At 36.7% G+C, this 12873-nt stretch overlaps 1 protein-coding gene across 1 annotated transcript in view; it reads right to left on the reverse strand.

Moving 5' to 3' along the window:
- LUZP2 (leucine zipper protein 2) overlaps nt 1-12873 on the reverse strand; it is a 522759-nt gene that overhangs the window by 197286 nt on the left and 312600 nt on the right. The window lies entirely within an intron of this gene.

The raw sequence follows: 12873 nt of genomic DNA on the forward strand, positions 1-12873 counted from the left end.
CGGGAGGCCTACTGTGCAATTTTTAATGTTGAAATTAATATCTGAGGTCCAATAGCTTTCCTGACGGAAGAGGAGGGAAGTGATTATGAATGTCTGACCCAAGTGCTAATCTAGGCTCTTTGCATGATACAGATATAACAGTTCACACTCTGAAGACCAAAGCTTTTGTCAGTCTATCATTCTTATGCTGAGCTTGTAGTGCATAAATAATCAATGATTGCGTATTCACCCTTATTTTCTTCTAATTATACTCAACATTGTAAAAAATATCAACTACTTAAGGAAGTTATGAATAGATGAAGAATTTCAAAATCTCTAAATGCCACTTCACTTTCAAAATTTGAAAAGATCTACAGCTTGTACAAATCTTGTGCCCACATTTGATTCTTCTTGTGGTATGCCTGCTGTGATCTGTGCTTTTAGACTAGCATTGGGGTTTGAAAGCATTAGAGTCTGTGAATGAACTGTCATTACATCTGTCTTAATTGCATTTCCATCTGCTCATGCAGTGTGCACCTGTACTTGGCTGATTTGACTAGAACAAGGGAAAAAATCTTCTAACACGGTTTTCTTTACATCAAAATGCAAGATTTTTTCTTTTTATTTTATAGATTGTTAGAGAGGAAATAAAAACATGGAATGGAATTCACAAGACATATGTTTTATTCCTGGGTCTCCAACTTACAAGCTGTCACCATGGACATGGTACTGTGACATTTCAAAACCTCTGTTTCTCCATCTATAATTATGTCTGCCTCTTCACTATGTTAGTGTGAGAATAAAAGGGAATTATATATGTACAACTGCTTTGTAATATAAAAAAATGCAATTTTGCATATGCTATACATTTATATGTTGTTGAGACTGATGCACAAACTAAAAGACTGTAAGATTCTCCTCAAATATAGAGTTTATTGGTTAATTTAAAAAATCTGTATGTGATTTTACTGCTTCCATATGCTGAAATTAATCTCCATTTTTGTGAATATAAAACAGGGGAACAGAGCAGGAAGAGAGGAGCTTTGAAGAATTAATAGGTAATTAACATTTTAAATATGACTTTTAATCCTCCAAAATGTTTTAATCTCCTTAAATAGTTTCATAGATGCACTACTGAGCTGCTACAGCCAGGGCAGAGAACAAAGTGCTTGGATGAGGGAGTGCAGCTGAGACAGAAGCAAATACAGCAAGCAAATACAGCGTGAAATCATTCCAGATGGATTTAAGTACCCATAATTAGTACCAAACATTGTGCAAAGCATATTAGAGGGAACAAACCTCCTTCATAACACTACTGAATTAGACTAGCACTGGTATGTAAGGTGAATTTTCAGTAATTTTAAGTAAAGACTGAGAAAATTCTGCAAATGATAACGGTTCAGGTAGAAGAAATTGATATCCCAGTGCAGAGTGATATGGGAGATAACAGTGTCTGGGCACATGAAAGATAATCAGAACAACATTTGAACATTTATCATAACTAGGGGGAAGAAGGTTAAAGAGGGGGCCAAGGATAAAAAAAAAGTGGGAGGAGGATGAGGGGGAAGAGAAGCAGGGAAAAGAGGACAACCATCAAAGACCAGAATCAAATGTAACTAAGTCTAGCTTTCCATCACTTTCTTAGTAAAGGAGGATAAGAAGAGAAGAAACAATTGTATAAGAACTTCTGTATCATTATAGTTTGGGAAAATTTACTTCCTGAGGTAACTCCACGGCACATTACACAGAAAGGTCATCCAAAATGTAAGCTAATCTTTCTGAAAGAAATGTTTACTTTGGCTTCATAAAGTTCTGAATTAAATAATTTTCCTGATGCAATTAAACAATTCTTAATGTGGTCCTAAAGAATACTGGCCGGGAGTTCCCATTGTGGCACAGTGGTTAACGAATCCGACTAGGAACCATGAGGTTGTAGGTTCGGTCCCTGCCCTTGCTCAGTGGGTTAACAATCCGGCGTTGCCGTGACCTGTGGTGTAGGTGGCAGAGGCGGCTTGGATCCCACATTGCTGTGGCTCTGGCGTAGGCCAGCGGCTACAGCTCCAATTGGACCCCTAGCCTGGGAATCTCCATATGCCATGGGAGCGGTCCAAGAAATGGCAAAAAGACCAAAAAAAAAAAAAAATACTGGCCCTATGGAATAGGAATTATGATAATATTACAAATAATTCCATGATGAAATAAATTTGAGAAACATTTCTCTTTGCTGAAGGATGTCTCAGAACCTGATTTAAAGAGAGTCTGGTGAGTCTTCAGAGGCAGACTAGAGGTCTGGATGTTTTAAGTGAATTCAGGACTTTCTGGCAATTAAAATCAAGACTGAGGTGCCCAGAGGGCATCCATTCAGGTTGACAGCACAGTTTGAAGAATGGCTAATCTCTGGAAGTAAGTATACATGATGATTGGTTAATGGTAGCATTCTGATGAGAGAGATGACTAAATTTAAAGAGACTAATTATATCGAAATAAAAAAGAACACTGTATTGGAGGTTCAATGGTCACTAATTGACCATTTCCATAGAGGAAATTCTAGTGGTAGACAACCTGACTAATAATTAACCTAATTCAAATTCACAAGAGATAACTTTTTAAATTATTTTTTCTTTTTGATTTTTAGGGCCACACCCAAGGCATAGGAGGTTCCCAGGCTAGGAGTCCAATCTGAGCTGTAGTTGCTGGCTTATGCTAGAGCCATAGCTACTCAGGATCCAAGATGTGTCTGCAAACTACACCACAGCCCACGGCAAGGCTGGATCTTTAACCCACCGAGAGAGGCCAGGGATCAAACCCGAAACCTTATGGTTCCTAGTCGGATTTGTTTCTGCTGTGGCACAATGGGAACTCCCATATTTTTATTTATCAAATCTGTTTTAAAATTTTCAGAGAATATGAAGTACTTAGTAAGAGAGGAAAAGAGAAAGCATAATGAAAAGTTATTTTAAAACACTACTAAAGAGATAATAAATTTGTATAACCCTTTTAAGAAATAATCTGACAATGCATTTAAATGTCTGAAGATTCTTCTTAAACTATAACTCAGTATTATCGTTTTTTAAGAAAGAGGCTAAAAATAGTATATGGGAAAGAGAAGCACCAAGCAAAAATTATTCTTTAGCTAAGAAACACAAAGGTTTTTCCAAAAGAAATGACTAAATGAATAAACACACATTTATCCCATGGCCAATTTATCTCCTCATTGTTTTTCTGACATTTAGATCATAATCTGTGACCCCAATAGAGAACCATAGCTATTGGATTTCCTATCAAGAAAATGATCAGGATAAAAACTCTAATCACATGAATCTTTATCATAAAATATATTATCCAATAGCAATTCCCTCAAGATTTTTGTATAAATGAGAGTCGGTGACAGAGATTAAAATAAATGAATTTCCTTGGGTAATTTTTGAGCCAGCCTGCATCAAAAACACAGAGAATTTGGATCCTTTTGGGGGATTTACTATGTTTCTTCACTCAAGTTCTTACTCCAAAACCAGGAAATCCTGAATTTAAGAGACATATTTCTTGGTTGCAAGTAACAGAAACAGATGTTTGCTATCTTATAAAAAATGTCCATATGTATATGCATATATATACATAAATATAGGAGAAGCTATACTCAGAAAATTTGACAGTTATAGGATGGTTGCAGAATGAGGGTTAGAAAAAAGGTAAGACCTATGTGAACTCAGGAGACTGGGCAGAGAAACGACAGCCAAGATTACACTACAACTGCTATTAAGGGATCATTCAAAATATTCTCTAAGTATTCAAAATTATGACAGAATGTGTATGATCAGGAGTTTTAGATAATGTGATTGTGCAAGAGGGCAAAATAGCAGAAGGGTCTAGCCTCCCTCAGCTCCTGTAGGCACAAGGCAGCAGAGGGAGACAGTAACACCACAACCAAAAGAAAATCCCTCCAGATGGGGAATGGAATGGTAACAAGATAACGAGATAGATTGTTCTAAATTCAAAAATTGATAAAGTTTACAACAACCTTCAGGGTCACTTTGTACTCACTAAGGGCAAAGAGCAAAACAATAAAATATTCTATTCACAAGATGACATTCCTTATAACAATAATTCAAGCTCTCCTCCCCTTTATAGGGGTTCTGCTCAGACTGGTATCTACTGGATCATGTGTACATGACTTGCCAGATAACTCTATTTAGGCTGCTTTTGTCTGCCACCTCTTACCTCCTTGTACTTAATCATTCCATTTATCACTTGTATTATTATTATCTCTGGTTTCTACTCAGCTGTCTCACTAAGAATGGCAGTCACTGAGTCCAGGGTGGTATTATCCTTAAAGAAAAGACACAATTCCCACACTCTCCTTCTTTCATCAACTAGCACATTCTCACTGTTATTTTCTACTCATTTAAGATATCCAAGGCCTCCGCCTATCCTTGATGTCTATTAATATTTCTGAAAATGTCTATAAAGAAATTTTCCTAAAGAGATGACATGTCTGGAACACCAGGTAGATAGATGGTGCCTCAATTTGCCTTTAATCCTACATAATTCCAATAATGTTGACTTTGATTCTGTAGAAGACTATCTGATTAGAGCTAGGATATGAAGATGAATGAGGTCTGCCATCTTCTTTCAATACATGATACACTGAGAAATATAGACATAGAATGAACATACTATACTACTGACATGGTAAATGCTAGTTTTTTTTTTTTTTTAATCTTTTTCAGGGCTGCACCTGTAGCATATGGAGATTCCCAGGCTAGGGGTCAAATTGGAGCTACAGCTGCTGGCCTACGCCAGAGCCACAGCAACACCATATCTGAGCCACATCTGTGACCTACACATCTGTGATCTGCAATGCCGGATCCTTAACCCACTGAGTGGGGTCAGGGATCAAACCCACAACCTCATGGTTCCTGTTCAGATTCGTTTCCACTGCACCAGGACGGGAACTCCAGTAAATGTTAGTTTTTGATATCAGGCTTTGTGGAACCCAGGGGGAGGAACATCTGTATTCCGGGAAGGCTGGGAAGGCTTCTCAGAAAAAGTAGTATTTACATTTTGCTTTCAAAGATGCACACATGCACGTGCAGTCTCTCTCTCACACACACACAAACATGCATAATCTGATTATAACCTAACTGGTGTTTAACCTCTCCTTCAGCCAGTAATAAGCCCTGACCTTTAACTCAGGCTAGCACTGAGGCTGACACTAAGTATGGAGTAGACAGGACTGGAAGGAAATTTAGAAAAGATTGCAACCTAGACAAGAGTGACTCAGGAATTAAGAAGCTACCTGAAATGTTAAGATTGATGGGGAAGCAGAATGTAAGGGGGAAGGAAACACTGTGAGGCGAGAATAAGGGGAAAGAACAGCTTTTTGCAAGGACACAAAAAGCCTTTTCTGTGGGTGAGAGGGAGATTTAAGCGTCAGGTTAGTTTTTGGGAAAAAGTAGGTGGCGGGGCTACATACCAATCTGACAAGGTTAAAACCAGTGGTGATGTTTCCTTAAAAAGCAAAAAAAAACAAACAAAAGAACAAAGAAACTTCAGCTTCACATGGCAGATCAGTGAAATACCTTTGTTTAAATGACTCTTAAAGGAATTCCTATTGTGGCTCAATGGGTTAAGAACCCAACATACCAACACAGTATCTGTGAGGATATGGGTTCAATCCCTGAACTGGTTCAGTAGCTTAAGGACCCGATGGAACATCTATGCCACAGGTGCAGCCATAAAAACAAACCAAAAAAAAGGCTCTTAATTTATTTGGTCCTATCCAATATCAACACCATTTTACCCTCTGCGATCCAAGCTGTCTTCTCATTTGCTTTGTCAGTATTGTGGGATAGAATGTTTTTAATTCATTATCTGCACAAATTAACTGAACAGCTCCCAAAACTACCAAAGGAGGACTCTGTCACAGTGTGGTAAAGTCCCCATTTTGAGGGACAGATTCCCAAAGGTGGTATGGGAGACGTCCCAAAGACACCTGTCCAATATGCAAAAAACCCATGGGCAAATCAATTGTATCTGCTATGTGACTGAATCATTGGATGGCTACTGACTCTTTCTATACTTCTCTCTATCTTGTTGCCTTTCCATTCTCCTGATTACATCCAGGAGAAAGCTCCATTTAGATAGTCATGATCTTTAGCATCTTCTAGATGTCTTTGACAAGAATAGTGAGATGAGTCCATGGGAGCAGGAGTTGGAGGCAGAGAGGTTCAAAGGAGTTAAGAACAGCTGTGGGTAACAAGTAGCACTAAAGCTTAAAAACACTTTTGGGGAGGTTTTTAACTCACCCCAAAATTGCTGCACTTAGGTCCAAAGCGGGTGCTCATTATGGCAGAACATTTGTAGCATTTCACCATAGATTTTGTTTAAATTATGATAATGGCCCAAAGGTATGGGATGAGTGCACCTAGAAATTTTCCGTTTTTGAGATGGCTAGACAAGGTTTAATGAGAACTATGGAGATCCTGCCCTCACATCAGAACAGGAAGATTTATAAAATTATATATATATAATTATATAAAATTATTATATGTATAATTATATAAAATTATACATATAACATATAAAATTACATATATCTATGACAGAATTACTTCAGGTTCTTGTTTACACTGATATCCAACTGAGTTCCCGTATCAGAACTGATTAGTTGTAACACTGGGGAATATGGGACTAAATTTACATTCTAAAAAGAACACCCAGGTCACTCACTGTACCATAGTTTGAGAACTACTGAGAGATGAGTAGAGGGTAAGATGTTGGCCTTCTTTTCCCTGTTTGTAGATTTGTGGAAGGGAATTCTGAGGTCAGAAAATATCAGATTTCCTGGAACCTTCCAGTCTTGAGATTTTACCTTAAGTTCATTGACCAAAAAGCATCCCAAGAATTAGAGCAGTGACTATGTTTCACAGGACACCCCAGAAATAATAGGAGTATTTCAAGTCTCCATGACAATAAAGCAGTTTTGTCAAGGGAAATCCAAGGAGCCTATAGTCCACATGTAAAGTAGGCTTAAACTGCAGCAGAAAGGATGTGTCAGATGTTATAATTTCTTTTTTTTTTTTTTTAAGGGCTGCACCTGTGGCATATGAAGGTTCCCAAGCTAGGGGTTGAATCAGAGCTGTAGCTGCAGGCCTTTGCCACAGCCACAGCCATGTCAGATCCAAGCCATGTCTGTGACTTACACTGCAGCTCACAAAAAAAGCCATATTTTTAACCCACTAAGCAAGGCCAGGGATCGAATTTTCGACCTCATGCATACTAGTCAGATTTGTTTCTGCTGAGCCACAATGGGAACTCCAACTGTTACAATTTCTAGTTAAGAATAACAGGGACAGAAGAGAGAACACCATAACTTGAATGACATAGCTGAGAGAGAGAGAATGAAGCATATTATATGTAACCCAGTACTTCCTTGATATGTTGCCAAAAGGAAAAATGTGGCAAAAATCTAACAATAGCAATTAACCCAGACCATCAAGATGCAAGTGAAAATTATATCTTGTACATTCCAGGGGGCTTCAAATCTCTAGTTTTTTTTAATCATAAGATAAGAATGCACATACTTTCTATTGGCTCATGAAAGGAATCCTTCCTCCTTTCTTTGGTGGAAATGTACTATTTTATTAATTTGTCCTCTTAGAGAAAAAGAATAAAGAGTAGTTTCCATAAAATTCATACTGTCACTTAATTGGGCTGCCTACAAACTTTTAAAAATAAATCCCCTAAAGCCAAGAAATGTTACTCAACTTCTGTTGCTGCCCTGCTTCCCTGGGCAAACAGGTTTTAGGACTGGAATTAATGCCATTAGCAGCAACTGTCAACCTTGGTGTGGCCTCAATCAATCTTCAGAATCATCTGAAGTTTTGAGAATCTTGTTTTCGAATTAATCTGGGTATTTCCCAAGCACTCTGGTTGTATTTCTGCCATTTTCTCACATTCTGCAATTCTTCACTGACTGAAACCCTACAAAATCCATCAAGCCCAGCAAAGATATCACCACTCCTATGATGTCTTCCTAGACTTCCAAAGACTGCCCCCAAAAAACATTCCCCCATTTTTTTCATATTACACTTTCTATTGACAGATGCATCTACCTTCCCAACTGCACAATTCTAAGTGGGATGCTAACTTCCTCTTGCTCTATTCCTCTCTGCATATAGCACAGTGCTTTGCACACAGTAGCATTTGATAAGCATTATCTCCTTCATTTCCTCTTTCCAATAGATTTGTTACCAAAAAAAAATGTGGTTTTAGGTATGTTACCAAATGGATCATTAAATCTGGCAGATGTCACTTTGCTTCTAAGAAAAACTCTTGAGCAGTTTTCCTTTAGAACATCTTGTTCCAGGCTGGTTGTCATGGCCAATAGAATAGTCACCATGGGATTCCACAAAAAATACACCTAATTACCTTCCCAGATAGGGAGGTTACACAGAGAATTACCCCCACGAGATTATTTCAGTTTTTCCTGTGAGCCAGGAATTGTGAGGACTCTTTAGTTATAGTCTTATGAGGATATGAGGGGAGAACACAAGAATTAAGGAAGGCTCCTGATAATTTGTGAAGAATAATAAAAGGGACAATTAAAAATAAATCTACAAAAAACATTCCACAGGACCAAAGTAATTACTAGAAATGTATGGTAAGACATTTAGTGTGAATATGGGAGATATAAGAGAAAGCTGGTGGCAGAGAGGGTAGGAGTGTCTTGAATAATCCCAGAGACTGAGCACTGAGCTACACCCCACCTGCTATGCTCCACAGCTTGCGGTGGATGGGCAAGCCTGGAACTTTCAAAGGGATTAGGAAGGAAGCAGCAAAATATTTGGACCTTTATATTTTAATTTTTAAAAATCATTACTTATTCTATATTTGCCATGGGCAAAATGACCAAGTCAAGTGTTTATATGTACACCATCACTAAAAATGTCTTAAACACCTACTCTTGGCAAAGCACTATGTTAGGTCAATGGGAGGAGAGGCTGGGCACTGAATGAGGTGATTAGAGGAGACAAGAGGTTCACAAAAGGTGATATGTGCAGTCAGATATGGTAACCTCTAGAGTAAAGGTACATACACATAAATTGAAAGTGACTCCAGACAAAGAGTATTTCATTCTATTTAACTCAATTTCTTCCTTGTCTAGTATTTAGAACTTTATGAACTCTATTTGAATTATAATAGCATGCATAAGTATTGATTAACTCTGTACTTATGAAGATTACTATCTGGAAATAAGAAATAAGTGAGATAACAATAAAAGTAAATAAAGGAAGTGCTGGTAGATGTGAGATGCTTGGGATCAGAAACAGGTGTCTACATGGAACAAGACCAGAAAACTTGGAGCCCATTGGTACTAAGTGTGTTCCTGGCTAATTAGTGGGCTGGGAGTGGAGGTACACACTAAATATCTCAATAGACTATAACAAGCCATAGAAATGTGATTGAGTGCAGCTGTTATGATTGATGAGTGATAAATATGTTATATCTTTCAAGAACATTTCATTTCAAAACAGATGTAAGATAAGCCAAAAAGCAAACCCCTGAATATGGATGGGTGGCCATGGACCTGAGGCTATCTTAGAAGCTTTTGTTTCTTTTTTGTATCTCTTGCTGCTACTGTTGTCTCCTCCTCTCAAATAATGCAGGTTCAGCACAACTCACACTATGCTTCATCTTGCTTTTCCTAGGAACATCCCTAAGGATTGATTATATTGTTCATAGGCTCATTATCACTCAAAAGGAAAGGACGTAGTAGTATTTTCTAACATTATATGGATCATCAATGTTCTTTGCATTTGGTAACAGCTCTTAAGTTATTGCAAATGCTCTTGGCGAGACAGTCAAGACAGGTGGATATACAGAACAACCTAACATTATTTTATACTCCATTTTTTTCTAGGTGTGATGATAACAACTTCTTAGAAACTTTCTCCCCCAGTGAGACATGAAAACAACGTAGTAAGTTATTTGAGTTGCCTTGGAAACCACTGTGCTATATGAAAAGAATAATTTTATCTTTAAAGAGAGCTTCTCTCAATATACTGGTTATAATTTATCAGGAAAAAGAAGTAAGGCAGAAAAACAATTATTTTTTCCATTCTGGGGCAGGAAGAAGGCTTAGATGAGAAAATTCAGTTTCAGAAAAACAGAAAAAAGATGCTTCTTTAAGGGTAGGCTCCTAAAAGTGTACTCAACAATTATTACTGAAGAAGGGGTCCTCAGAGGATTTACTGAAGCCAACAGAGATACAGGGTGTGTGAAAAGTTCTGTTTCCTTCTGAGAACAATTGTAGACATCACATGTAATAGACACCCTAGTAAAATGTAATGAAAACTATGGGCCTTCTCCCCAGGAAAAAAAAAAAAAAAAAGTGTATGCATGCTTTGGAATAGACTTGAATCCCAAGCATGAATCCTAGTTTCAAAATATTGAACTAGGATATACCCCCAATGAAGAGAACTGTTAAGACTGCTGCTGGGTCTAAACAAGGTTATACCAAGACTTGATAAAGGCATTAAGGCTTTTAACTTAAAAAAGACATGATTTAGAGTGAAGGGTGGCTGAGAGCATACTAAATTACTTTAAACTATAAGACAACTATTTCATGGAATTTACATTAGTTCATCTCTGAATGCAGCTCAAGAGAGTAAAATAATCAGAGTTCACCTTTATCAAGTGCTTATATTACTGTGCCAGGTAACATCCTATGTACTCTACATATATTAACATTGTTTTACATCCTAGTAATTGTTTTAGAATTGTTCAACGATTTTAAAAGGTTCTGTGCCATGAGGCACAGAGAGAAAAAATAACATTTTCAAGAATTTGCAACTGTAAAAGGAAAATGCTAGGATTCCACCAAAAAATTTTGCTTAGAAAGACCAAGTTATCACCCTCTTCTGCTGTACAGCCTCAGTAAAATGCATGTGAAATAAGATTTTTGACTCAGTACAGAGAATTGTTTGATTATAATTAAGCTGTCTCACCATAATTTTATTTTCAAACACTGTCATATTTTACATTTTAATATTATGTAAAAATTGTTGAGAAGAATTCACTCATTATCTTATGAATAAATGTACAAGATTAAGGAAATTTGTTCTAATAAGTTTTTATAAAACTTATTTGTAAAATCGAATGGGCCTGCTTTGGGTTTTTTTGTATTTTTTTGTTTTTGTTTTTGCTTTGGGAAGAATTCTAACCACTCGGTTTCTTTAATTGTTATGTCAATTTCCCTGTATTTTTTTAATCAGTTTTGATAACTATATACATTTGTACATATTTGTGTATGAATTAAAATATATCGCCAGGAGCTCCCGTCATGGCGCAGTGGTTAACGAATATGACTAGGAACCATGAGGTCGCAGGTTCGGTCCCTGGCCTTGCTCAGTAGGTTAAGGATCCAGCGTTGCTGTGAGCTGTGGTGTAGGTCGCAGACGCGGCTCGGATCCCACATTGCTGTGGCTCTGGCGTAGGCCAGCGGCTGCAGCTCTGATTAGACCCCTAGCCAGGGAACCTCCATATGCCACAGGAACGGCCATAGAAAAGGCAAAAAGGCAAACAAACAAACAAAAAAATCACCAAATTTTTCAGAGCATTCTATTATTTTATATTTTTAATATCTTTTGGCACTTGTAGCTACATAGAACCTTTTACTTATAAGGTTGCTTAATTTAGTCATCTTTTTTAGTTACCAAAACTTTAGAATCTATTTTTAGATTTTTAAATTTATTATTGTTGATTTTCCTTATTGTATTTGCCACTGTTTTCTTTTTGTCTATTATTTATTTGTTTGGGTTTACTTTACATTTTTTCTTTTCTAACTTTTTAAGTTGGATGCTTGGCTCATTATTAATTTAGTTAACCATTTTAACATAAAAAGTTACTTCTAAAATTTTGCATTGAAGTATAGTTTGCTTATAATATATTAGTTTCAAGTATATAATGCAGTAATTTGGTAGTTTTATAGAATATACTTCACATAGTGTTATAATAAAATACTGACTATATTCCTTATGCTATAGATTACATGCATTAATTTATTTTATATCTAGTAGTTTATAATTCTTAATGTAACTTCATCTATTTGTCCCTTCCTCATTCGTTTTGTATTGTTTGACTCTCTTTCTATTTTGTTACATGTGCTCATTTGTTACAATTTTTAGATTCCATATATAAAGTATAAAAGAAAGCATACTGTATTTGCCTTTCTAGTCTGACATTTCATTAGGCATAACATATTCCAAGATCATCTATGTTGTTGTAAATGGCAAAATTTCACTATTTTTTATGACCAATATTCCATTATATATACATATACACGCATATATATACACACACACACAATTTTTTTTATCTTTTCATCTCCTTGCTAATGGAATACATAATTTGTTTCCATATCTTGACTATTGTAAATGAGGATGTGATGTCCTATAAGGGGTTAATACTCAGAAATATAAAATAATTCATATAATTTAGTATTGAAAAGAAAACAACCCAATTTTAAAAATGCCTGAATAAGCATTTTTTTAATGGAGACAAACAGGCACTTGAAAATACTTTCAGCATCACTAATCATTAGGGAAATGAAAATCAAAACCACAATGATATAGCACCTCACACCTGTCAGAGTGGCTATCATCAAAAAGACAGGAAACAAATGTTGACAAGAATGTGGAGAAAAGGGAACACTTGTTCACTGCTTGTGGGAATGTAAGTTAATATAAAAAATAGTATACTCCTCTTGGACTATTTTTTTTGTCTTTTTTTTAGGGCCACACCCTCAGCATATGGAGGTTCCCAGGCCAGGGGTCCAATCGGAACTGTAGCCGCCAGTATGTCACAGCCACCGCAACACCAGATCCGAGCCGC

This window comes from Phacochoerus africanus, chromosome 4, assembly GCF_016906955.1.
Source record: "Phacochoerus africanus isolate WHEZ1 chromosome 4, ROS_Pafr_v1, whole genome shotgun sequence".
NCBI lineage: Eukaryota > Metazoa > Chordata > Mammalia > Artiodactyla > Suidae > Phacochoerus > Phacochoerus africanus.